Here is a 25929-nt window from a genome sequence, read left to right as displayed (position 1 = left end):
AGTGTAAAAGCTTCTTTAGATATGTGAAGAGGAAGATTAGTGAAGAAAAATGTAGTTCCTTTATAGTCAGAAACGGGTGAGTTCTTAATGGGAAACAAGGTAATGGCAGACCAGTTAAACGAGTACTTTGGTTCTGTCTTCAATAAGGAAGGCACAAACAATCTCCCAGAAATTCTAGGGGACTGAGGAATTAGTGGGAGGGAGGAACTGAAGGGAATCCACATTAGTCAGGAAATGGTGTTAGGTAAATTGTTGGGACTGAAGGCAGATAAATCCCCAGGGTCTGATGGTCTGCATCTCAGAGTACTCAAGGAGGTGGCCCTAGAAATTGTGGATGCATTCGTGATCATTTTCCAATCTATAGATTCTGGATCAGTTACTGTGGACTGGAGAGTATCTAATGTAACCCCACTTTTTAAGAAAGGAGGGAGAGAGAAAATGGGGAATTATAGACCAGTTAGCCGAACATCGGTAGTGGGGAAGATGCTATTAAAGATGTTATAGCAGCGCATGTGGAAAGCAGTGACAGGATCGGTCAAAGTCAGCATGGATTTATGAAGGAAAATCATGCTTGACTAATCTTCTGGAATACTTTGAGGATGTAACAAGTAGAATGGATAAGGGAGAGCCAGTGGATGTGGTGTATCTGGACTTTCAAAAAGCCTTTGACAAGGTCTCACACAAGAGATTAGTGTGCAAAATTAGAGCGCATGGTATTGGGGGTAGGGTATTGATATGGATAGAGAACTGGTTGGCAGACAGGAAGCAAAGGTCTCACCAGGGCTCTGTACAACTGCACTAGGACCTCCTAGCTCCTATCGTCAAATCCTCTCGCAATGAAGACCAACATGCCATTAGCTTTCTTCGCTGCATGCTGTACATGCATGCTTACTTTCAGTGACTGATGTACAAGCACACCCAGATCTCGTTGCACCTCCCCTTTTCCTAATCAGACACCATTCAGATGCTAGGTAGACACAAAATGCTGGAGTAACTCAGCGGGACAGGCAGCAACCCTGGAGAGAAGGAATGGGTGACGTTTCGGGTCAAGACCCTTCTTCAGACACTTCTTTACCATTCAGATGCTGCATGTCCCGCTGAGTTACTCCCGGAATTTTGTGTCAACCATTCAGATAATAATCTGTCTTCCTGTCCTTGCCACCAAAGTGGATAACCTCACATTTATCTACATTAAACTGCATCTGCCATGCATCTGCCCACTAACCCAACCTATCCAAGTCACCCTGCAGCCTCATAGCATCCTCCTCGCAGTTCACTCTGCCACCCAGCTTTGTGTCATCCGCAAACTTGGAGATGTCGCATTTAATTCCCTCGTCTAAATCGTTAATGTATATTGTAAACAACTGGGGTCCTCCTCTCTCATCTCCATCGCTGAGGCTCCTTGCATTCATTCCACTTTTGCTCCTGCCTGGCCTATCTGAGCACCTTCACAGCTCCAATAGTGGACCTTTCTGATCATCTCCAAATGGTTCATCATACACCCAACAGCTCATCTAAATTGAAGATAGACACAACAAGCTGGAGCATCACTGGAGTGAAGGAATAGGTGACGTTTCGGGTTGAGGTCCTTCTCCAGAACCGAAACGTCACCCATTCCTTGTCTCCAGAGATGCTGCCTGTCCCGCTGAGCTACTCCAGCTTTTTGTGTCTATCTTGGTTTAAACCAGCATCTGCAGTTCTTTCCTACACATCTCATCTAAATTCCTTTGTGTCCTATCCCCTGGGAGGCAGGAGGCTCTTTACAAAGATTTCCAAACAAACTTTCATCATCTCAGTTTGCAGGCAGGTAGTTTGTGTTATGGATGTAGATTTAAAGTATTATTTGCTTCAGATTAAAGTGGAATGTAACTTTGTAAGCGCCCTTTATGTGGTGACTGTTTGCATACCTTGGGTATGCAAGCAAAGAATTTCACTGAGACTTGTCACATATAACAATAAAACATTCATTCATTCATTCATTCATTCATTCATGATAATGTGATGAAACCAGCAAGATTAATTTGGATCCTCCCAGAAACTTCACTCATATGTTCTTGCATTATAAAAAAGTGAGCCATTCGGCCCATTGAATTTCTGCCAGGTCTCGGACCAATCCCATCAATCTAATTCTTCAACCCCCACTGTTTCTTTACAATACAATCTCTCTTCCACCACCCTGATTCTCTTACCAAACCACTACAATGGGGGGGGGGGGGGGGGGGGGGGGGGGAATGGAGAGTTGCCAGTTAATCTGCTAACTAGCAGCACATCTTTAGGTTGTGGGCGGAAACCAAAACACCCGATGGAAACCCAGGCAGCCATAATGAAGACGTGCAAACTCCCCAGAGACAGCAGCAGAGATCGGATTGTATTTGAGTGGCTGGAGTTGTGAGGTCGTAGCACTACCCGCCACACCACTCTCCACTACCCAACCCTCATCACTATCGCAATGTTCCCAAACTCACTCCCACTCTATCCTTTTCTAATTATTTTGTCAATGCTCCACCGTAGTCCTTGATCGCACAGTTGTGGATACATCAATTGAACACAATTGCTATTGACTTTATCTTTTCAGCCTTGTGCTGGCTGTGTGATCACAGGGAGCCTTGCATATACACACCCGTCAACAACAAAGAATGGCATGTGGCTCTCAGGATCCAACCGTAAAGTACAAGAATTCAATGTATCAACTATCTGAACCACAGAACAAAATGTTCGTAGAAAATGTCTGACTATATATATTTAAGAGAACAATTCCGACAAGCAGGCTTCAGGGTCAGTGTAATCCAGGTCACTTATTTCATACACTAACATTCATCTTCTGTCCTTCGGCAAAATAGTCATGAATTGAACTTACCTGATGATGTACTGTGTCATTGCATCTTGCTTTTTTTTTTAAAAGGAAAAGATTATTCAGAATACAACTATTGAGCCATTGCTGAAGGCTTTTTATCTGTATTAGAATCCAGGATCTCTTCTCCATGTGAGATGACCTTTGCAGGATTCTCAACCATTCTTTTAGAATATTAGTGCTGACATTTTCATCGGATCTCTTTTTGACAAACTAATTGGAATCTGAGAATGTCCCCGTTCTCCCGATTTTCGGGGATGTTGATATTTCAATGCTATCTAATTACTTTGTTGCTATAATTATAAGTGTGAGATTTATCACATTAACAAATGCATTGCCAGATTGTGAAGGCCAAGGAGTGACCTTCTGTACTTTGCAACAAACTCAGGTCCTTGACTGGAGGAAGAAAACAAATCATAGGAATAAGGGGAGGCTATTCAGCTCTACGATCTGTTCCATCATTCAGATCCGAGCTGACTTGTATCAACTCCATCACTGGCCTTGGTTCCATAAACACTCTAATTCCCCTCCCATTCTGTCTTGGTCTCCTCCATTGTCAGAGTGAGGCTAAACGCAAATTGGAGGAACAGCACCTCATATTTCGCTTGGGCAGCTTGCAGCCCAGTGGTAGGAACATTGATTTCTCTAACTTCAAGTAACCCCGGCATTCCCTCTCTCTCTTTCCCTCCCCACCCAAATTGCACCAGCTTCTGTGCAATTGTTTTCAGCCAACAAACAGCTAACGATGGCCTGTTTCCGTTATCATCGTTACTTTCACTGTACATATCACGGTACCTTAATTGGTACACGTGACAATAAAAGACCTTTAAAATCCTTGATTTTTTTTTTGCATATCTTTCATTCATTGTTCTTTATCTCTCTACATCATCGTCTATATCTCTCATTTCACTTTTCCAAAACTAATCTGAAGAAGGTTCTCGACCCAAAATGTCACCGATTCCTTTTCTCCAGAGATGCTGCCTGGCCTGCTGAGTTACTCCAGCTTTTTGTGTGTCTATCTTCACTCTTAACAAGAGATTGGTATTAGTGTTATCAGCTTTGAAAGAGGCCCATTTGCCTCAACGGCTTCTGAGGGAGATAATTGTACATTTTCACTCCTCAACCATAATGGTGCAGAATTTTTTTTACCGACTCTTGCCTGGATTAGGGGGTATTAGTAACAAGGAGAGGTTGGACAAATTTGGATTGTTTTCTCTAGAATGCCGGAGATTGATGGGAGACCTGATAAAAGTATTAAAAGATTATGAGAGGCACAGCTGGACTATCCAGCTAGAAGCTTTATCCCAGGGTGGAAATGTGGAAAAGTAGAGGGCAGAGCTTTAAGGTGAGAGGGTTTAAAGGAGATGTGCAGGCCAAGTTTTAACGCAGAAGATGTTGGATGCATGGAACACGCAGACTAGGGTGTATGTGGATGCAGATATGATAGTGGCATTTAAGAGGCTCTTAGACAGGTTCATGAATATGTAGGGAATGGAAGGATATGGGTGATATATAGGCAGAGATTAGTTTATCTTGGCATTATGTTTAAGGGCCTGTTCCTGTGCCGTACTTTTTGACGTTCTATCTATCTCACAAGCATTAATGACCATGGCCAAAAAACGGAGGATTTTTTTCCCTTTTGAATGGCTTTTTTTTTTCATTTCTGTAAACCCTTGTTAATTCCAATAATAATGGAGATGTGGGCAAAAAGGCAATTTGATGATCAAGATTCATCCTGTCAGACGGGGAAGAGGGTGTTGCTGTGGAAAGGAATTGCACGGCTAATTTGGACCTTCTGATCCACCAGCAGCTGGAGATCAGACAGCTGAAGACGGGAGCTCATCAAGGAAACTTTAGAAACCTGTCCAGGCACAGTTCAATTACAGCCTGAGCTCAATTACATACCTCAACCAGGCCCCCCCTCTTATTTTCAGTCAACTAAAAGGTCCGAGTCCCAGGATTGAATCTATCCCAGGCCAAGTAATTATTCACTCGGCAAAGAAACTTAGCCTTTGAGAGCACTGCTGTGGAAAGTTGTACAATTCTTGCCCTATGTGATAAAGTGAATTGCCTGCCCCTTCTTTTGTACATTAGGTGAAATTGCAGTCAATGCAGTCTCGCAGATAACCATATTGGAAAATCTCGAGTGCACATTTCAATCTGCAATGGTCGCGTTTGAGGCCCAGCTGGTGATGAAAGGCTTTAGAAAATATATTGTAGGGACTCATTCTTAGGATACAGATAGCACTAGCAAGGACAATAGTTGTTGCATGTCCCCAGTTGCCCTTCAGAATGTGGTGGTGGGCTTCCTTGTGGACCATCTCAGAAGTACAATAAAGCTGCCTCACATTGCAGGAAGATGGTGAGTTGTCTCGGCAACATTAAAGGATGAGTCCAGGTTAGTCTGTCACTTGGAAGGTGCCAAGTGATGTTAACCGACTGCTCCTGGCCATCTTGGTGATGGAGGTCACAACGTTAGGAGAGGCTGGTGAAGATTCCTTCAGTGTGTGGGGGAGATGCTACACTGTGCACTTTATTCATGCTGTCTACGTTGTTCTCAAAAGTTTGCTTTTGGAGACCTGAAATGAAATGTGTTTGAAAGGTGGAACATAGAACAGTGCGGTCGGTGCAGGAAGGAGCTGCCGACGCTGGTGTAAACCGAAGATGGACACAAAATGCTGGAGTAACTCAGCAGGACAGGCAGCATCTCTGGATAGAAGGAATGGGTGACGTTTTGGGTCGAGATGTCTGAAGAAGGGTCGCGCTGAGTTACTCCAACATTTTGTGTCTTATGTTCATAGATCAGTACTGCACCCTTCAGCCCACGCTATCCATGACAAACATGAAGCCAAGACCATCTCTCATCTACCCGTGCATGTTTCTCCATTCCCAGCATTTCCATATGCCCATTCAAAAACGTCTTCAATGCCGCTCTCCGATCGGCCTCAACCATTAACCCTGGCAGCACGCTCCACGCGCTCACCACCCTCTGTGTAAAGAAAAGTTGCCCCGCACATCAGGGTGGCAGAGTGGCACAGCGGTAGAGTCGCTGCCTCAGAGCACCAGAGACCCGGGTTCAACCCTCACTATGGGTGCTGTCTGTGTGGAGTTTACACATTAGACAATAGACAATAGGTGCAGGAATAGGCCATTCAGCCCTTCGAGCCAACAGCACCATTCAATGCGATCATGGCTGATCATTCTCAGTCAGTACCCCATTCCTGCCTTCTCCCCATACCCCCTGACTCCGCTATCCTTAAGAGCTCTATCTAGCTCTATCTTGAATACATTCAGAGACTTGGCCTCCACTGCCTTCTGAGGCAGAGAATTCCACAGATTTACATTCTCCCTGTGACCGCATGGGTTTTATCCGGGTGCTCCGGTTTCCCCCCACATTCCAAAGATGCGCGGTTTTGTAGGGTAATTGGCTTCTGTAAATTGCCCGTAGTGTGTAGGATAGAACTAGTGTATGGGTGATCACTGGCTGATGCAGAACAGGTGGGCCTAAGGGCCTGTTATCACACTGTATCTCTAAACTACGCTAAACATCTCCTTTAACCTTTGCCCCTCTCACCTTGCAACCTATGCCCTCCTGTATTTCATTTTTCCATCCTGGGACAAAGGTTCTGACTGAATAATATGGCCAACAAATACCTGAACCAGATACCTAGCGTAACATTTTATATCTGACTTGCAAATAGACGTGATTCTCATAAAGCTACTGTCTTACCTGTTCAGTTACTAATCACATTTTTGGCATTTTCAGTATCTGTAAGAAAATAATAATAATATAATAATAATACATTTTATTTGTCGTATGTAGGTTGGCACAGGGTCAACGGTACAATTAAATGTATTTGACAAGACAACGGGTCACCTCAGCAGCAATATTCCAAGGATAAATAAGATTTAAAAAATGACATTAGTAAGGTAAAAAGACAATATTAAAAATAGGTAAAAAGACAATATTAAAAATAATCAACATATATGATGTGAAATGTGTTTATGAGTTCAGAAGCCTGATGGCCTGATGGTAGAAACTGTTCTTAAGTCTGGTGGTACGCGCAGCTATACTCCTGTATCATCTGCCTGACGGTAACAAGGAGAACAGCCTGCGTGCTGGGTGGCTGTGGCTAACTAATAATCCGTTATTATAAATTATAGTAGCCTCTTGACTTTATATGAGGCTTTTTACTGATAAGAATGGCTCATTGGTATCATCTTAGTACTAAAATACTCAGCATAACAGCATAATAAAATTATTCACATCTCGGCTCTTGAACGGAACACCCATTATATCTTCAATTTTTCTCGCATGCTACAGTTAAGTAGTGGTAATACGCTTGTGAATTTACAGGAGTGTGGAACTGAAGGATTAGGCTGTTGGGCTGCTGGATACGACCTACCAATCTTTCTGTCAAGTAGCTTATCTTCCATTCGACACCACTGTACACCCACGTACCCCTTATAGTTTAAACATTGGGAGTGACAAACCTGTCACTCTTTTGCTTCATCCGACGTTATTTAAGATCAGCTTTTAAAGCAGGTATTATACAGAGAGTGGTTAATTTTCAAAGGGGAGCATTTTGACAAATACATATCGCAATGCAGGCTCTTTCACTTAGTCTCAGCATTTTGGGAACCTGATACTGACTGAAGCTCTTTGAGGTTCTCTCCAGCCTTTTTACATCACCCACCGCCCCACTTCATTTTTAAATAATCGTTCTCAGGCTGCATTATACCGTGACATTTGCCACATGTGATTTCAAGTTGGACAAGTAGCTCCAAAAACTAGCTGTGGATCTCAAACTCTGAGTCATCTTACATGAGATTGTAGCTTTATATTTTGTGCCAGAATTATGGCAACTCAGATCATGTAATTTGTTCACTCATTGGACTTCTACTGTCAGCAGAACACCACGACTGCTCCTTACCAGAGCACCATGGACCCAAATTAAGCTTGCTTAGATAGTATATCTCTCCACAGAATCTAACCAGCAATGGTGAAAGTGACATTCCCCTGGGAGCAACATACTTGTGGTTCCAAATTCGAGCAGATTTTGGAATTGTGTAGTGAACGCCATTATGAGAACACCATTATCACACAGAATTCCTTAATGACGGTGAAAGATCTCTCACTGCCAAAATTAATCAGCAAAATATATTTTTAAAGGACACTAGGAAATCAGAGCAGTAGTGGGCGACCTGGCCTCTCAAGACTGCCAGAGAGTGTCACTTCTACATGATCATGCAGTGATCTATGCAGACCTCAACTCCTAGTGTGTGCCAGCTCCCCATATCCTTCAACTCTCCGATCTTTCAATTATTTATGTATCTTCACCTTAAAAATATCCAATGACCTGATCACCTCCATGGTGGGAACAGAGAATGCCAGAGATTCACCACTCATTTGCAGTCTCTATCTAATTCGATGCTGCTTTTTTGACCCCTCTTACGAAGTACATGACCTCGTACGCCCCTACATTAAACTCCATTGACAGGTTTTCACTAAATTCACTATTGCCGAATAACAATATTCTCCACACGTGTCCTTCCGCAAGTTTTCATATTATCAGCAAACTTGGGAACCTTGTGGAGACACTGAGACTGCAGATGTTGGAAATTTATGCTCGGAAATTCTAGACCAGGCAGCATCGGTGGAGAGAAATGGATAGTTAATGTTTTGGGAAAAAAACGGCAGATGCTGATCGAAATCGAAGGTAGACACAAAATGCTGGAGTAACTCAGCGGGTCAGGCAACATCTGGAGATGGCAGCTGCCTGACCCGCTGAGTTACTCCAGCATTTTGTGTCTACCCGGGTAATGTTTTGGGTCAGGACGCTTCTTCAAACTGATGGAAACCTTTAGTTTACTACTCCAGGTTATTAATGTAAAAAGTAAACAGTTCATGACATGAGGTACACCACTGGTTATATCAGTCCAACCCAAAGAGAACCAATTTATTCAAACTCCTTGTTGTCCAGTTGACAATGTATTTTCAATCCGTGCTAACACACTTCCTCCAAATTCCTTGGCCTCTTAGTTTATATAATTTATCTTTCATAAAGCCTTGTTAACTAGGTTTTATTATGTTTATCATTTCCATTTGATTACTTATTTCCGCGTTGAGTATTGATACTGGCATTATGTTAACTTCTTTCCTATGCCACCTTTTTAAAAAAACATTAAGCATCTCTCTGTAGGGCTTAGTGGAGATTTAAAGTGGAAATCCTCCTGCATTTTAAGCAAGAACTGTAAACCCTGAATCAAAATAGAAAGTCCTAATTTGGAGTCCCTTGGTCACAGATGTATGTGATACAGAAAAGCAAGCTTGCCTAGCTTAAGCATAGGACAAAAGAATGATTTGGTTTATTGACGGGGAGGAAGAAAATAATGGCCAAATTGCAGAAAAAGTACAGATTGGTTCCTGGGCAGGGGCTTTGGTGCATTAATGCAACCTGGCAGGTGCTGGACAGACCGGTTACATCTGTATCTCTTATTGCCTTTGCCATTGGGCAGATATGCATCTAATCTCTCTGTACACAGAGTACATTTCTGCTGCTGTGTAATATGAAGCGGATCTGAGCTGACCTTCCCCCCACACCACCGCAAGTCATTTTTCAACAAAGGGACCACATAACTAACATTTAAATAATTGGGAAATCTATTTTTATCAACTGTTAGAAAGGAAAATAACATGAACGTAAGAAAGGTGACTGAGGCACTAGTTCTGACAACAAGTGGAAGCTAACGCATGATTTGACAAATTTGGCTTATTTCCCCAGTGAGGACAATTTCTTTGACCTGTTTTGAAGTCCTGATATATTGGTACATGAGATGAATGCTCTGGGTTTAATTTGGAGGTGACTAAGTCAAGTCAAGTCATCAAGTTTATTTGTCACACACACATACAAGATGTGCAGTGAAATGAAAAGTCACCCACAGTCCTGCAATAGAGCAATAAAAATATAACAATTTCACACACAATCACAACCAACACAAAACAATAAAAAAGAAACATCCATCACAGTGAGTCTCCTCCAGTCACCTCCTCACTGTGATGGAAGGCCAGAATGTCTCTTCTCTTCCTCTGCCGTCTTCTCCCGTGGTCAGGCTGTTGAAGTTGCCACGTTCCAGGCCGCGCCGGACGGTGAAAGATCCGCAGTAAAGATGGTATAGTTGTGTGTGGGGGTCACACTAACTTCAAAAAGGGGAAACCCAGCCAGAGTTCCTGCTCATCATCCTAATGTGCTTCCAAATGCTGGTGTTCAAATCTCTGAAGACTTAAAATCACGTTGCACAGCTGGGACTGCCATCTTTTGGATGAGATGCTAAGTTGAGGGCCCTTCAATAAAACTATCCCAAGGCACTATTTGAAGAGCAGTGTCCTAATAAAAATTTAACCCTCAGAATATTTCTAAACTGATTATCTGGTGATTATCAGAATGCTTTTTGTGAGTTCTGCTATTCACAATTTGGTTGCCACGTTTCCTGTTTTATTAATAATGAAGATAGAGTGAAAATGCTGGAGTAATTCAGTGGGACAGGCAGCATCTCTGGATAGAAGGGATGGGTGACATTTTGGGTCGAGACACTTCTTCAGACTGAGAGTCTTGAGCGAGGGAGATAAAGAAGGGTAAGGTGTGAAAACAAGACATTAATGGAGATGCAGATCATAGAGTCGGAGAGCAGGAGGAATCACAGAGGGGGAGCAGCGAGAGAGGATGTTGCAGAAATCTCGTCGGCGAGATGAGGAGAACTTTTTCAAAGTGGACACACCTTGAGGAGATTTTGCAGTGGAGCAGACGGAATGTGCAGGAAGGAACTGCAGACCCTGGTTGACCGCAGTTGACTGAATGTACAACAAATAGGGCAGCCAGCCAGAAGGGAGATGATTAGTTAATTCCTCCATCGATCAAACTTGAGGACCATGCATCATTGTGATTGAGGTTCATTTAATGCAGGATTTATAAGTAACTACTCTCCACTCACTTCTTCTTTCTCTGATGAAATTATCCTGCTTTTGATGGCAGACATTGCTTTAGTCTCTACTTCCTCTATTTTTTAAATGGATTGCTTTTGACTGAATTGACTTTATTTGCTGAATAATATACATTTTGGTATAAGTCATTTATCCCATTCAGCTTTGAGTGTTGGCTAATGCATTGGTGTCAATAAATAGTCTTGAGAATTAAAATACTTCACACTGGCATTACATAAAGGCAAGTCATTCCTTCCTTTGTATGGATTGTGAATGCTTGGTCTTAGCTGCAATAGCTCACATTCAAATATCCATTCAACGCCCACTGTATGAGTACACTTGTGAATAATAACTACCTAGTTATGTACCAAAAGCTGTTTGTTCATACAACATGTATCGAGGAACTTGCAATAAAATTAAAATGACATAGATTTCTACAGATAGAAGAATAAATGCAAGTTGCAATAAATGCCTTTGTGACTGATCAATTGTGAAAATGTAGAATGCAAGGTTTGATTGTTAAAACATAGACCCGAATCTAAAAAGACTTGCTTTCAGAAAAACGTGAAAGCAAAAGAACTGAAAAATACTGATTTTTTATTTTTCAACAAAAAAAAAAATCCACCTTTCCATGATACGGGAGTAAGGTCGTCCCATCAATGGAAGGTTAGAGGCCCCCGACTACTGGAGGACAAAGAAGGGAGAGATTAAACATTTTTTCGCCTTCCATCACAGTGAGGAATGTGGAGGAGTCACTGTGGTGGATGTTCATGTTCAAATGTATTTTGTGTGTCCTGCTGCTTTTTATTGGTATGACTGTATGGTAAATGAAATTCCTCATATGTTGCAAAACATACTTGGCTAGTAAAGTATGATTATGATTATGATGATGATTGCTGAATTCAAGTCTCCCCTGTTACATTAATATCTCCCAAATACTGCAACAATCATGGAACTCAATTCATTCATTTTGGAGATCAGTGCATTCTCAGTCTGTTCATTCTGAAGATGCAATGTTTATAATTACATAGGTAATGATTTAGCTAACAATGGACAGATTAAACCTTGTGTCCTGTTCTCCCTCAGTTTATATATTAAACCAACACTCAAACACATTTCTTGCAATCAAAATAGACGAGGTAGTGAGCCAACTTGTGGTAAATATTTGCCCTAGCTTCTATTGTGAAGTTTTGGGATGAGATGATTTTTCTTTCTCTCTCAGCCGTTGCAGATATGTAGTTCTTGTGGAGTTTAATGAAATATATTTTATGTATTACAGTGTGGCTGGGACCAGTGACTGACGGAATAAGGAATAACAGACAAAATTTATGGATGAACAGCAAGAAAAAGACTTGGATGCACGGGGGCACAAAACAGCACAACCCTACTGGGCCAATGAAGACGGTGAGCAATGAGTTACAAATGGGCGGCACGGTGGCACAGTGGTAGAGCTACTGCCTTGCAGCGCTATAGACCTGTCCAATCCTGACTACAGGTTCTTATCTGTACGGAGTTTGCACGTTCTCCCCGTGACCTGTTTGGATTTTCTCCGAGATCTTCGTTTTCCTCCCACACTCCAAAGACGTACAGGTTTGTAGGTTAATTGGCTTGGTATAAATGTAAAATTGTCCCTGGTGTGTGTAGGGTAGTGTTGATGTGCGGGAATCGCTGGTCGGTTCAGATTTGGTAGGCCAAAGGGTCTGTTTCCGTGTCGTATAACCAAACTAAACTATAAACTAAACACTTGACTCAGTATTTTTGATTACATTTTTAATTAATTTTGCCTTTGACATCGTTTGTGAAATAAACATGGTGTAAAAATTCCACCCAGTCACAACAGCGGAACTCTCATCAGTTCAAGAAAGCATCCCATCACTACCTTTTCAAAGGAAATGGGCAATAAATTCTAACTTCAATAGAGATACCCACATTCCAAGAATGAATAAAATAGCTCAAACAATCCAGCAAATCTAATTAACAGACATGAGGTAAGGCTGGAGTGTGGGGGTTGGGGTAGTTGTGTGGGGGTTGGGGTAGTTGTGTGGGGGTTGGGGTAGTTGGGTAGTTGGGGTAGTTGGGTCGGGACATTACTCCAGGACAATTTTAAGAAGAATTTTCATCATCTAAAAACAAAGAATAAAACTGTTTCCAGTGATCTGTGAGGAAAGGGAGTAACACAGAGATGAGAGTTGCCCTTTAAAGAATAAATATTTGCCATTTGGATGTTTATATCTGAATGTCCATGATTTTAATTTCCGTTAACATCATATCAATCATAGTATGTTGCCTAAAATGAACTGCAGATAGTTTTCACTGGTAATGATGTGGTCATATGGTGATGGAGACTCTAGTTCTTGATAGCAGTGATCTAAATCAGGAAAGTCATCAATTAAAGAATAGAAAGACACAAAATGCTGGAGTAACTCAGTGGGACAGGCAGCATCTCTGGAGAGAAGGAATGGGTGACGTTTCGGGTCAAGAGCTTTTTTCAGACTATCCAGAGATGCCCGCTGAGTTACTCCAGCATTTTGTGTCTATCTTCAGTGTAAACCAGCATCTGCAGTTCCTTCCTACAAATTAAAGAATAGAGTTTGAATTAGCATCTTGGCTGAGAAGGCTGGATAGTACGTTCTTTTCGATGAGACACTCACTTATCCAGCTTCTCTGGCCTTTCATGCCAATTAATCTGAATGTTCGGGAGTATGTAATTATCAACAAATGAATCCTTTTGTTCACTCCAATGACATTGTAACCCCTGAAATTTAAAAATAAACTGCAGATGCTTGAAATCTGAAATAGAAACAGAAAATTATGGAAACACTGGATCGGACAGGCAGCATCTGTGGAAAGAGAAACTGTAACAACACTTCAAGTTGAAGACCCTTCGTAAGAACTAACCTGTTTTCTCTCTTCACCACCAATTTCCATGCTGCAATCAAATTCACTTGGACAAATCCCTGCCCTTTCTTGATCTCACCATCTCCATCACTGGAGATAGACTATAGACTGACGTCTATAATAAATCTACTGATTCTAACAACCATCTAGATTGTACTCGTTTTCACCTAGCACACAACTAACAATGGCCTGTTTCCTTTATCATTGTGACTTTTTTTTGCATATCTTTCATTCATTTGTTTTATATCTCTCTACATCATCGTCTATATCTCTCATTTCCCTTTCCACTGTCTCTCAGTCTGAAGAAGGGTCTCGTCCCGAAACGTCACATTCCTTTTCTCCAGAGATGCTGTCTGACCCGCTGAGTTTCTCCAGCTTTTTGTCCATCTTCGGTTTAAACCAGCATCTGCAGTTCCTTCCCACACAAGCTTCTCACCTTTACGCTGTGCCCTTTGGCATTTCCACCCTGGCGGAAACATTCTGATTGTCTAATGCCTCTCATCATTTTAAATACTTTGATTGGGTCTCCTCTCAACCTCTGGCATTCCAGAAAAAACAATCCAAGTTTATCCATCCTGTCCTTGTGGCTAATGTTCCCAAACTCAGGCAGCATCCTGGTAAATCTCCTTTTGCACCCACTCCAAAGCCTTCAGATCCTTCCGGCAATGGGGCGACCAGAAGGGTCTCGACCCGAAACGTCGCATTCTTCTTCTCTAGAGATTCCGTCTGACCCGCTGAGTTACTCCAGCTTTTTGTGTCTATCTTCTCTTTTTCCCAGTTCTGGTAAAGGATCTTCAAACTGAAACATTAACACCCTTTCTCTCTCCACAGCTGCAGCCTGACCACCTGAGTATTTCCCTTTCTGTCCACAAATTCCACCCACGACTTCTATGTAAGGATGGCCTTCCTTTCACTTGTGATAAGGCACTGGTGAATTAGGCTACATATTGTGTACCAATTGAAAGTCATAGTCATATAGTGATACAGTGTGGAAACAGGTCCTTCGGCCCAACTTGCCCACACTGGCCAACATGTCCCAGCTACACTAGTCCTACCTGCCTGCATTTGGTCCATAACCCTCCAAACCTGTCCTATCCATGTACCTGTCTAACTGTTTCTTAAATGATGGGATAGTCCCAGCCACAACTACCTCCTCTGGCAGCTTGTTCCAAACACACACCACCCTTTGTGTGAAAAAGTTACCCCTCAGATTCATATTAACTTTTCCATTTCACCTTGACCCCATGTCCTCTGGTCCTCGATTCCCCCACTCTGGGCAAGAGACTCTGTGCATCTAGTTTATGAAAGTGATGGAAAATCTGCCAGAGTTTTACACAGGCAGCTGATCCACATACAACACCTGCTCGAACTGTAAACATCCCTCACTGTGTCTGATGCACACACACAAATAGAATTACCGCAGTACACATTATCTGCTCTGAACCAGCAATATATCAAACCTATCTTACAAATAAAAGGATCATATTTTGACATTAACAACTCCTGATCTAAACTTCCTTATTCTGTCAGGTAGCAAACAGACGTGCAGCACGGTGGCGCAGCAGTAGAGTTGCTGCATTACAGCCCTTGCAGCGCCAGAAACCCAGGTTTAATCCTGAGTACGGGCGTTGTCTGGACAGAGTTTGTACGTTGTCCTTGTGACTGCGTGGGTTTTCTCCGAGATCTTCAGTTTTCTCCCACACTCCAAAGACGTACGGGTGTTTAGGTTAATTGGCTTGATATAAGTGAAAATTGTCCCTTGTGTGTGTAGGTGAGATAGTGTTAATGTGTGGGGATCGCTGGTATGTGCGGACTCGGTGGGCCAAAAAGCCTGCTTCAGCGCTGTATCTCTGCACTAAACTAAACTAAATCAACTGCCCTTAGTTTGTCTTTAATTCTCCGTACAAATGATGTCTGACCTTTCTCAGTCTGCTCGACATCCTAAAAACTTGGAACCGTCCAACTTGCAGGTGGAGTGGAGTCTGAGGTCAAATGAAGCCACACAGAGACAGGTGCGGTGCTTAGAATCGAGGTGAGGTGTGACGTGTGGAGAGCTTATACTCGGGAACAAAATGGTACCTGCTGTGTTTACTGAGCAAGAATAATTGAAACATAGGGTTTTGAAAATGTGACAAACAGATGGTCAGAGTGGCAACATACGATGTAGAAGAGGAGCACTGACAACAATGATCTTGGATAACAGCATTGCTCTCTGAAATTAATTAGCGTCATTAGATCAGATAGAGCAATATCCTCTGTTTCAGGAAGCAAGTACCATAAATAGTAGAGTAAATTTTACCATCAACTTTATTTGGGTAAAACCCAATTACATAAAATAAAAATAAAAACATTTCCGATGCAAAAAATCAGAAGTGAAAACAGAAAATACTTGATGTCTATGTCAGGAAGCTATTCACTGACTACAGCTCAACATTCAACAACATGCTGCTGAATAAGCTCATCTCTGCACTCTTAGAGTGTAGGAAACAAAAACTGCAGATGCTGGTTTAAATCGAAGGTAGACATAAAATGCTGGCGGCACGGTGGCGCAGCGGTAGAGTTGCTGCCTTACAGCGAATGCAGCGCCGGAGACTCAGGTTCGATCCTGACTACGGGTGCTGTCTGTACGGAGTTTGCACGTTCTCCCCGTGACCTGCGTGGGTTTTCTCTGAGATCTTCGGTTTCCTCCCACACTCCAAAGACGTGCAGGTTTAAGAATAAGGGGTAGGCCATTTAGAACTGAGATGAGGAAAAACTTTTTCAGTCAGAGAGTTGTGAATCTGTGGAATTCTCTGCCTCAGAAGGCAGTGGAGGCCAATTCTCTGAATGCATTCAAGAGAGAGCTGGATAGAGCTCTTAAGAATAGCAGAGTCAGGGGGTATGGGGAGAAGGCAGGAACGGGGTACTGATTGAGAATGATCAGCCATGATCACATTGAATGGGGGTGCTGGCTCGAAGGGCCGAATGGCCGCCTCCTGCACCTATTGTCTATTGTCTATTGTATGTAGGTTAATTGACTGGGTAAATGTAAAAATTGGCCCTAGTGTGTGTAGGATAGTGTTAATGTGCGGGGATCGCTGGGCAGCGCGGACCCGGTGGGCCGAAGGGCCTGTTTCCGCGCTGTATCTCTAAATCTAAAATAAAAATCTAAAACTCAGCGGGTCAGGCAGCATCTTGGGAGAGAAGGAATGGGTGACATTTCGGGTCGAGACCCTTCGGTCTCGACCCGAAAAGTCACCCCATTCCTTCTCTCCCGAGATGCTGCCTGACCCGCTGAGTTACTCCAACATTTTGTGTCTCCCTTCTGCACACTTAGACCTTTGCCTTGGGGCCTCCATTGGCAACTGGCTTCTCAAATTTCTGGCTGGCAAACCTCATTTGATTAGAATTGGTCATAACAGCTCCTCCATCCTGAACCGCGACATTGAAGCTCCTCACGATTGAGTCTCCTGCTCTACTCAAGACACACAGCGTTGGAGTAGCTCAGCGGGTCAGGCAGCATCTCTGGGGAACAAAGAGAGGCAATTGATTGTGGTAGGGGGAAGAAAGGTAGGAAAGATTAGTACGTCACCCACATCCTCCAACTCCCAGCATAAATGTCATCCTTTATCCGTGAGCAGTCCTCCCCTCTCCTTGCTTACCCTGTCCTTTTAATGTATAATCTGACACGCTGCTGATGTTTCATGGCCCTTCTTATTGTCTGCTTGAGTTATTTCCTGCTTGCTATATATTCCTCATAAGCCCCATCTGACTTCTGTTTCCTTTTTTTGTAACCAAATTTACAACCTCTTTGGACATCCAATGTTCCTTCACCTAGGAGATAAACTTAAAAGTAGGACCTCAAAAGTAATAATCTCTGGATTACGACCAGTGCCACGTGCTAGTCAGAGTAGGAATAGGAGGATATTTCAGATGAATACGTGGCTTGAAAAATGGTGCAAGGGGGAGGGATTCAAATTTCTAGGACATTGGAACCAGTTCTGGGAGAGGTGGGACCAGTACAAACAGGACGGTCTGCACCTGAGCTGGAATGGAACCAATGTCCTTAGGGGAGTGTTTGCTAGTGCTGTCGGGGAGGATTTAAACTAATGTGGCAGGGGGATGGGAGCATGAGCAGAGAGACAGAGGGGTGTAAAATGAGGGTAGAAGCAATAGGTAGCAAGGTGAAAAGTCAATAGACAATAGACAATAGACAATAGGTGCAGGAGTAGGCCATTCGGCCCTTCGAGCCAGCACCGCCATTCAATGTGATCATGGCTGATCATTCTCAATCAGTACCCCGTTCCTGCTTTCTCCCCATACCCCCTGACGCCGCTATCCTTAAGAGCTCTATCTAGCTCTCTCTTGAATGTATTCAGAGAATTGGCCTCCACTGCCCTCTGAGGCAGAGAATTCCACAGATTCACAACTCTCTGACTAAAAAAGTTTTTCCTCATCTCTGTTTCCTCATCTCTGGGCGGCACGGTAGCGCAGCGGTAGAGTTGCTGCTTTACAGCGAATGCAGCGCCGGAGACTCAGGTTCGATCCTGACTACGGGTGCTGCACTGTAAGGAGTTTGTACGTTCTCCCCGTGACCTGCGTGGGTTTTCTCCAAGATCTTCGGTTTCCTCCCACACTCCAAAGACGTACAGGTATGTAGGTTAATTGGCTGGGTAAATGTAAAAATTGTCCCTAGTGGGTGTAGGATAGTGTTAATGTACGGGGATCACTGGGCGGCACGGACTTGGTGGGCCGAAAAGGCCTGTTTCCGGCTGTATATATATGATATGATATGTTCTAAATGGCCTACCCCTTATTCTTAAACTGTGGCCCCTGGTTCTGGACTCCCCCAACGTTGGGAACATGTTTCCTGCCTCTAACATGTCCAACCCCTTAATAATCTTATACGTTTCGATAAGATCCCCTCTCATCCTTCTAAATTCCAGTGTATACAAACCTAGTCGCTCCAGTCTTTGAACATATGACAGTCCCGCCATTCCGGGAATTAACCTAGTAAACCTACGCTGCACGCCTTCAATAGCAAGAATATCCTTCCTCAAATTTGGAGACCAAAACTGCACACAGTACTCCAGGTGCGGTCTCACTAGGGCCCTGTACAACTGCAGAAGGACCTCTTTGCTCCTATACTCAACTCCTCTTGTTATGAATGCCAACATTCCATTGGCTTTCTTCACTGCCTGCTGTACCTGCATGCTTCCTTTCAGTGACTGATGCACCAAGACACCCAGATCACGTTGTACGTCCCCTTTTCCTAACTTGACACCATTCAAATAATAATCTGCCTTCCTATTCTTACCACCAAAGTGGATAACCTCACACTTATCCACATTAAACTGCATCTGCCATGCATCCGCCCACTCACACAACCTGTCCAAGTCACCCTGCAACCTCATAGCATCTTCCTCACAGTTCACACTGCCACCTAGCTTTGTATCATCGGCAAATTTGCTAATGGTACTTTTAATCCCTTCATCCAAGTCATTGATGTATATTGTAAATAGCTACGGTCCCAACACCGAGCCTTGCGGTACCCCACTAGTCACTGCCTGCCATTCTGAAAGGGACCCATTTATCCCCACTCTTTGCTTTCTGTCTGTCAACCAACTTTCTATCCATGTCAGTACCCTACCCCCAATACCATGTGCTCTAATTTTGCCCACCAATCTCCTATGTGGGACCTTGTCGAAGGCTTTCTGAAAGTCGAGGTACACCACATCCACCGGCTCTCCCCTGTCAATTTTCCTAGTTACATCCTCAAATAATTCCAGTAGATTAGTCAAACACGATTTCCCCTTCGTAAATCCATGCTGACTCGGAACGATCCTGTTACTGCGATCCAAATGCTCCGCAATTTCATCTTTTATAATTGACTCCAGCATCTTCCCCACCACTGATGTCAGACTAACTGGTCTATAATTTCCCGTTTTCTCTCTCCCTCCTTTCTTGAAAAGTGGGATAACATTAGCTACCCTCCAATCCACAGGAATTGACCCGGAATCTATAGAACATTGTAAAATAATTACTAATGCGTCCACAATTTCTAGAGCCACCTCCTTAAGCACCCTGGGATGCAGACCATCAGGCCCTGGGGATTTATCAGCCTTGAGTCCCATTAGTCTACCCAAAACATTTTCCTGCCTAATGTGGATTTCCTTCAGTTCCTCTGTCACCCTAGGATCTCTGGCCACTAGAACATCTGGGAGATTGTTTGTATCCTCCTCAGTGAAGACAGATCCAAAGTACCGGTTCAACTCTTCTGCCATTTCCTTGTTCCCCATAATAAATTCCCCTGCTTCTGTCTTCAAGGGACCCACATTTGCCTTGACTATTTTTTTCCTCTTCACATACAAAAGCTTTTACTATCCTCCTTTATATTATTGGCTAGTTTACCCTCGTACCTCATCTTTTCTCCCCGTATTGCCTTTTTAGTTATCTTCTGTTGCTCTTTAAAAGAGTCCCAATCCTCTGGCAGGCAGACAAATCCAGGGCAAAAATCAAAAAGGGCCACTTTTCAACATAATTGTATAAGGGGTAAGAGTGTTGTAAAAACAAGCCTGAAGGCTTTGTGTCTCAATGCAAGGAGTATACGTAATAAGGTGGATGAATTAAATGTGGAGATAGTTATTAATGATTATGATATAGTTGGGATTACGGAGACGTGGCTCCAGGGTGACCAAGGCTGGGAGCTCAACATCCAGGGATATTCTATATTTAGGCGGGATAGACAGAAAGGAAAAGGAGGTGGGGTAGCGTTACTGGTTAGAGAAGAGATTAAAGCAGTGGAAAGGAAGGACATTAGCTTGGAGGATGTGGAATCGATATGGGTAGAGCTGCGAAACACTAAGGGGCAGAAAACGCTAGTGGGAGTTGTGTACAGGCCACCTAACAGCAGTAGTGAGGTTGGGGATGGCATCAAACAGTAAATTAGAAATGCGTGCACTAAAGTTGCAGCAGTTATAATGGGTGACTTCAATCTACATATAGATTGGGTGAACCAAATTGGCAGGGGTGCTGAGGAAGAGGATTTCTTGGAATGTTTGCGAGATGGATTTCTAAACCAACATGTCGAGGAACCAACGAGAGAGCAGACCATTCTAGACTGGGTATTGAGTAATGAGGAAGGGTTAGTTAGCAGTCTTGTTGTGCGAGGCCCCTTGGGCAAAAGTGACCATAATATGGTGGAGTTCTTCATTAGGATGGAGAGTGACAAAGTCAATTCAGAAACAAGTGTTCTGAACTTAAAGAAAGATAACTTTGAGGGTATGAGACGTGAATTGTCCAAGATAGACTGGCAATTTATACTTAAAGGGTTGACGGTGGACATGCAATGGAAGGCATTTAAAGATTGCATGGATGAACTACAACAATTGTTCATCCCAGTTTGGCAAAAGAACAAACCAGGAAAGGTAGTGCATCCGTGGCTAACAAGAGAAATCAAGGATAGTATTAAAACAAAAGATGAAGCATATAAATTAGCCAGAAAAAGTATCATACCAGAGGACTGGGAGAAATTCAGAGTCCAGCAGAGGAGGACAAAGGGCTTAATTAGGAAAGGGAAAATAGATTATGAGAGAAAACTGGCAGGGAACATAAAAAATGACTGCAAAAGATTTTATAGATATGTGAAGAGAAAAAGACTAGTTAAGACAAATGTAGGTCCCTTGCAGTCGGAAACAGGTGAATTGATAATTGGGAACAAGGAGATGGCAGACCAATTGAACAACTACTTTGGTTCTGTCTTCACTAGGGAAGACATAAACAATCTGCCGGAAATAGCAGGGGACCGGGGGTCAAACGAGATGGAGGAACTGAGGGTAATCCAGGTTAGTCGGGAAGTGGTGTTAGGTAAATTAAATGGATTAAAGACCGATAAATCCCCAGGGCCAGATAGGCTGCATCCCAGAGTGCTTAAGGAAGTAGCCTCAGAAATAGTGGATGCATTAGTGATAATTTTTTCAAAACTCTTTAGATTCTGGAGTAGTTCTTGAGGATTGGAGGGTAGCTAATGTAACCCCACTTTTTAAAAAGGGAGGGAGAGAGAAGACGGGGAATTATAGACCAGTTAGCCTAACATCGGTAGTGGGGAAAATGCTAGAGTCAGTTATTAAAGATGTGATAGCATCACATTTGGAAAGTGGTGAAATCATCGGACAAAGTCAGCATGGATTTATGAAAGGCAAATCATGCCTGACGAATCTTATAGAATTTTTCGAGGATGTAACTAGTAGAGTGGATAAGGGAGAACCAGTCGATGTGTTATATCTGGACTTTCAGAAGGCCTTCGACATAGGAGATTGGGGTACAAACTTAAAGCACACGGTATTGGGGATTCAGTGTTGAGGTGGATAGAGAATTGGTTGGCGGACAGGAAGCAAAGAGTAGGAATAAACGGGTCCTTTTCGGAATGGCAGGCAGTGACTAGTGGGGTACCGCAAGGCTCAGTGCTGGGACCCCAGTTATTTACAATATATCTTAATGATTTGGACGAGGGAATTGAATGCAATATCTCTAAGTTTGCGGATGACACGAAGCTGGGTGGCAGTGTTAGCTGCGAGGAGGATGCTAGGAGGCTGCAGAGTGACTTGGATAGATTAGGAGAGTGGGCAAATGCATGGCAGATGCAATATAATGTGGATAAATGTGAGGTTATCCATTTTGGCGGCAAGAACAGGAAAGCAGAGTATTACCTGAATGGTGGCCAATTAGGAAAAGGGGAGATGCAACGTGACCTGGGTGTCATGGTGCACCAGTCATTGAAAGCAAGCGTGCAGGTGCAGCAGGCAGTGAAGAAAGCTAATGGTATGTTAGCATTCATAGCAAGAGGACTTGAGTATAGGAGCAGGGAGGTTCTGCTGCAGTTGTACAGGGCCTTGGTGAGACCGCATCTGGAGTATTGTGTACAGTTTTGGTCTCCTAATCTGAGGAAAGACATTCTAGCCTTAGAGGGAGTACAGAGAAGGTTCACCAGATTGATCCCTGGGATGGCAGGACTTTCATATGAAGAAAGACTGGATAGACTAGGCTTATACTCGCTGGAATTTAGAAGACTGAGGGGGGATCTTATAGAAACTTACAAAATTCTTAAGGGGTTGGAGAGGCTAGATGCAGGAAGATTGTTCCCGATGTTGGAGAAGTCCAGAACCAGGGGTCACAGCTTAAGGATAAGGGGGAAGTCTTTTAGGACCGAGATGAGAAAACATTTCTTCACACAGAGAGTGGTGAGTCTGTGGAATTCTCTGCCACAGAAGGTAGTTGAGGCCAGTTCATTGGCTATATTTAAGAGGGAGTTAGATGTGGCCCTTGTGGCTAAAGGGATCAGGGGGTATGGAGAGAAGGCAGGTACAGGTTACTGAGCTGGATGATCAGCCATGATCATATTGAATGGCGGTGCAGGCTCGAAGGGCCGAATGGCCTACTCCTGCACCTATTTTCTATGTTTCTATGTTATCCTTCCTCCTTACTGGAACATGTCAATCCTGAAATGTGATTAGCTTGCCATTAAAGGACTTCCACGCGTCATATGTGGACTTACCTAATGACAGCAGCTCATAGTTTACCCTCCCTAGCTCCTGCCCATTCTGCTGTAATCTGCCACCCCCCAATTTAGTACCTTCCCCCAAGATTTAAACATATCCAGACATTCATAACTATCTTAAAACTTATGGACTTTTCATCATTGTTCCCAAAATACTCTTCCACTGAAACACCAGTCAACTGGCCAGGATCATACAGTATCCCAATTCAAGGTCCAATATGATCCCTCCTCGAGTTGTACCATCCACATACTGTTTCTAAAAAAATTCTTGGATACACCTAATAACTTCTGCCCCATCTATGGATTTTGCTTTGAGTAAGTCCCAGGTTAAAGTGGTCCACCATGACAATACTGTTGCCTTTGTGGATCTGGACCACTGTTCACAAGACATTGAAGCAGAAATAGACCATTTGGCCCACCGTGTCTGCATCATCATTCAATCGTGGCTGATCAACCTTTCCCTTTCAACCCCATTCTCCTGACTTTTCCCCGTAACCTTTGATATCTTTACTAATCGAGAAGCTATCAATCTCCACCCAATGACTTGGCCTCCACAGCCTTGCGTGGCAATGAATTCCAAAGATTCACCACCCCCTGGCTAAAGAAATTCCTCCTCATCTCCTTTCTGTACTTTTATTGTGAGGCTGCGCCCTCTAGTCTTAGACTCTCCCACTGGTGGAAACATCCTCTCCACATCCACTCTATCCAGGCCTTCCACTATTCGGTAATTTCAATGAGATCTCCCTCTTCCTCACCCCCCCCCCCTCATAGTGATTCTGTTGACAATGTAGTTGTCATGTCACCAAAACAGGTGGGGCAGCAGGTAGTGAAGGAGGTTACGTAAGTTTACAAATCAGTTAGGAAGGTCGGCCAAGGAATACCAAATACATTTAACTCTGACAAGTATGAGGTGTTGCACTTTGGAATATCGAACCAGGTCAGGGATCGACACAGTAAATGATAGAACCCTGGAGCGTGTTTCTGAGTAGAAAGATCTGGGAGTATGAATGTATGGTTCCCTGAAAGTGGTGAATTGGGTGGACATTGAGATTAAGGCAGCTTTTGGTATGCTTACCCTCATTGGGGCAGGGTATTGAGTTTAAACGTTGGTGCATCGTGATACAGCTGCACAAGTCCTTGGTGAGACCACGTTTGGACTTCTAGTCGGCCACTTATAGGAAGGATGCTTTTAAGTTGGCAAAAGTCCAGCAGAGATTCACCAGGGTATTACCTGGGTTCGCAGGCTTGAATTGAAGGGAGAGGTTGGATAGGCTGGGTATTTGGAGAATAGAAGGCTCAAGGATGACCTTATTGAGGTTCATGAGACCATGAGGGATATGGATAAAGTGAACGCTCACACTGTTTCCTAGGATTCAAAAACTAGAGAGCATTGGGTCTAGATGAGGAAGCTGCAATTTAAGAGGGACTTCAGGGACAGTTTTTTTCACTCGGAGGGTAGACTGTCTCTAGAATGAACTGGCAGAGGTAGACAATAGACAATAGACAATAGGTGCAGGAGTAGGCCATTCAGCCCTTCGAGCCAGCACCGCCATTCAATGCGATCATGGCTGATCACTCTTAATCAGTACCCCGTTCCTGCCTTCTCCCCATACCCCCTCACTCCACTATCCTTAAGAGCTCTATCCAGCTCTCTCTTGAAAGCATCCAACGAACTGGCCTCCACTGCCTTCTGAGGCAGAGAATTCCACACCTTCACCACCCTCTGACTGAAAAAGTTCTTCCTCATCTCCGTTCTAAATGGCCTACCCCTTATTCTTAAACTGTGGCCCCTTGTTCTGGACTCCCCCAACATTGGGAACATGTTATCTGCCTCTAATGTGTCCAATCCCCTAATTATCTTATATGTTTCAATAAGATCCCCCCTCATCCTTCTAAATTCCAGTGTATACAAGCCCAATCGCTCCAGCCTTTCAACATACGACAGTCCCGCCATTCCGGGAATTAACCTAGTGAACCTACGCTGCACGCCCTCCATAGCAAGAATATCCTTCCTCAAATTTGGAGACCAAAACTGCACACAGTACTCCAGGTGCGGTCTCACCAGGGCCCGGTACAACTGTAGAAGGACCTCTTTGCTCCTATACTCAACTCCTCTTGTTACGAAGGCCAACATTCCATTGGCTTTCTTCACTGCCTGCTGTACCTGCATGCTTCCTTTCATTGACTGATGCACTAGGACACCCAGATCTCGTTGAACTCCCCCTCCTCCTAACTTGACACCATTCAGATAATAATCTGCCTTTCTATTCTTACTTCCAAAGTGAATAACCTCACACTTATCTACATTAAACTGCATCTGCCATGTATCCGCCCACTCACACAACCTGTCCAAGTCACCCTGCAGCCTTATTGCATCTTCCTCACAATTCACACTACCCCCCAACTTAGTATCATCTGCAAATTTGCTAATGGTACTTTTAATCAGATGCAATTGTGACATTTAAAAGACATTTGAGCAGATATATGGATAGGAAGGTTGACACAAAATGCTGGAGTAACTCAGCAGGACATCCTTTTCTCCAGAGATGCTGCCTGTCCCGCTATGTTACTCCAGCCTTCGGTGTAAACCAGCATCTAGAGTTCTTTCCTACACATATGGACAGAAAGCATTTAGAGGGATATTGGCCAAATGCAGGCAAATGG

General features: G+C 43.5%; 1 protein-coding gene across 7 annotated transcripts in view; it reads left to right on the top strand.

Annotated features, from left to right (window-relative positions):
• LOC144600483 (neurite extension and migration factor-like) overlaps nucleotides 1-25929 on the top strand; it is a 302375-nt gene that overhangs the window by 252317 nt on the left and 24129 nt on the right. For all 7 annotated transcript variants that reach the window (XM_078412121.1, XM_078412114.1, XM_078412115.1 and 4 more), the window contains one exon: nucleotides 12112-12236. The gene's annotated coding sequence lies outside the window, so the exon portion shown is untranslated. The remainder of the gene's footprint in view (nucleotides 1-12111; nucleotides 12237-25929) is intronic.

This window comes from Rhinoraja longicauda, chromosome 15 (genome assembly GCF_053455715.1).
Source record: "Rhinoraja longicauda isolate Sanriku21f chromosome 15, sRhiLon1.1, whole genome shotgun sequence".
Classification (NCBI taxonomy): Eukaryota; Metazoa; Chordata; class Chondrichthyes; order Rajiformes; family Arhynchobatidae; genus Rhinoraja; species Rhinoraja longicauda.
This window is presented reverse-complemented; position numbering and strand designations above follow the sequence as displayed.